Here is a 2,500-nt window from a genome sequence, read left to right as displayed (position 1 = left end):
GAGGGAATACGGTTTAGGCAAGATCTACAGGGATCCTGGAAATGGAGAATTTCACACACACACACACACACACACACACACACACACACACACACACACACACACACACACACACACACACACACACACACACACACACACACAGTTTGTTTGGGTTTCAGGAGCACTGCTGCCCTCTATGGGCAATATGGAGAATTACATCCAGGAGGACCAAGATCAAGCATTGAGCCAAGTATGTGCAACTGCAGTGTGCAGCGGCCAGGTCTGGATGACATCTCCCTCCTCCCCCCTGAGCACATCTCCCTCCTCCCCCCTGAGCACATTGCAGATGTGTTTGTGGCGTCCATTTTTTCCAAGGTTTCCACGGAATGGCAAACACTAGGCCTCGGCCAGGATTCAACGCATACTCCTCAGTTTAGGGTGCAGAAAATAATTTATTGGATCCAAAATGTGTAAAGTGATGAATGAAAGTCCAGTTGAAATTAACTTAACAGTTCCAAGCAAACGAAAGATTAGTGAAAGTGTAACACAATAACGAGTAAGTATGGTCAAAATAGTGTTACAAACCGGGCTGCATTTCCCATTCACTCAACCAAACACGAGTCCCCTTGTCATCCAGCGCTAAATAGCTCTGGAAGTCATTGCACCGTGCACTAGAGCAGTGGTTCTCTCCCAACCCCAAAAGCGTCAAGTAGGAAACAGCACACATAGCACAGCAAATTGGGTTAGATAAAATCGGCATGCAATTTAAGAACACACATGATTAGTATAAACTTGGCACAGCAGACAAAAGCCAACAGGGCTAGAGTGACACAGGCATGGACATGGCCCGAATACGAGCAATGTGTGTTATACTGACAAACAGTTCAAGAAAAATAACAAAATGGAACGGGAAGGAGACGATGCCCACAGGCGTGCGTGCCCTCCTATCGAGGGGACAGGTGATCTCCACACACACGCTACAACGTACAGGACCTAACCACGCACGCACACACACACACACACACACACAGGCACATGCATTCACACCGGTCAGGAGCGCAACAAGATTCGGTTTCGCTCTAGAAGCATGCCCACACAGTAAGCTCTAGAAGCATGCCCACACAGTAAGCTCTAGAAGCATGCCCACACAGTAAAGCTCTAGAAGCATGCCCACACAGTAAAGCTCTAGAAGCATGCACACACAGTAAGGCGACACAGGACCTGCAGTGTATGAGAGTGAGTGCGTGCGTGTGTGTGTGTGTGTGCGCGCATCTGTGTGCGCGCGTGTGTGTGCATGCGTGCGTGTGTGTATGCATGTTTGTGTGTGTTTGTGTGTGTGTGTGTGTGTGTGTGTGAGTGTGCGCAAGTGTGTGTGCATGTGTGCGTGCGTGTGTGTGAGTATTCAGGCCATTACCCACATTTAGCACTTTGAAAATAAAAAGAAATCACACTTTCATTGAAGCACTTTCAGTAAACTTTAAGAAATAATACAAATATCTTTTTTTTTTTTTTTAAACATATCTGAACATGTGAATGAGACATACATCAGCCCTAGAGGACAAGCTTCATTCATATTTCCAATTGTACTGAGTTTTTTATGCTATTATCGGGCCGATAATATCGGACATCTCTAGTAAGGAGTCAACTTGTCCTCTTCTGGAGACCTCACATGTACTAAGGAGTCAACTTGTCCTCTTCTGGAGACCTCACATGTACTAAGGAGTCAACTTGTCCTCTTCTGGAGACCTCACATGTACTAAGGAGTCAACTTGTCCTCTTCTGGAGACCTCACATGTACTAAGGAGTCAACTTGTCCTCTTCTGGAGACCTCACATGTACTAAGGAGTCAACTTGTCCTCTTCTGGAGACCTCACATGTACTAAGGATCAACTTGTCCTCTTCTGGAGACCTCACATGTACTAAGGAGTCAACTTGTCCTCTTCTGGAGACCTCACATGTACTAAGGAGTCAACTTGTCCTCTTCTGGAGACCTCACATGTACTAAGGAGTCAACTTGTCCTCTTCTGGAGACCTCACATGTACTAAGGAGTCAACTTGTCCTCTTCTGGAGACCTCACATGTACTAAGGAGTCAACTTGTCCTCTTCTGGAGACCTCACATGTACTAAGGAGTCAACTTGTCCTCTTCTGGAGACCTCATGATGCCGTAGTACTAAGAGCGAACTAACTTGTCCTGGTCTGGGTAGACTCAGTACTAAGAAGTCAACTTCTTGTTTCTTCGGGAGACCTCACATGTACTAAGAGTCAACTTGTCCTCTTCTCTGAGACCTCCCATGCATACTAAGTCAGGTTAGATCAACGTCCAATCTTCCTCTTGAACACCTCACATTCGTAGATATCAACGTTGTCCTCTTTTACTGGATTAGCCGTTTTCCAGACCAAGAGCGAACTAGTCAGCGTGTGTGTAGAGAAGTTTCGCCTTGAATGTTTTATTGTATTCCCGCTGTAGACGCTGCTGGTCGCCAATAAGCTTTCAGCTAATCACATAACGGCTCTGG

Source organism: Engraulis encrasicolus, unplaced genomic scaffold (assembly GCF_034702125.1).
Source record: "Engraulis encrasicolus isolate BLACKSEA-1 unplaced genomic scaffold, IST_EnEncr_1.0 scaffold_56_np1212, whole genome shotgun sequence".
Taxonomy (NCBI): domain Eukaryota; kingdom Metazoa; phylum Chordata; class Actinopteri; order Clupeiformes; family Engraulidae; genus Engraulis; species Engraulis encrasicolus.
Note: the sequence above shows the minus strand (reverse complement) of the source record.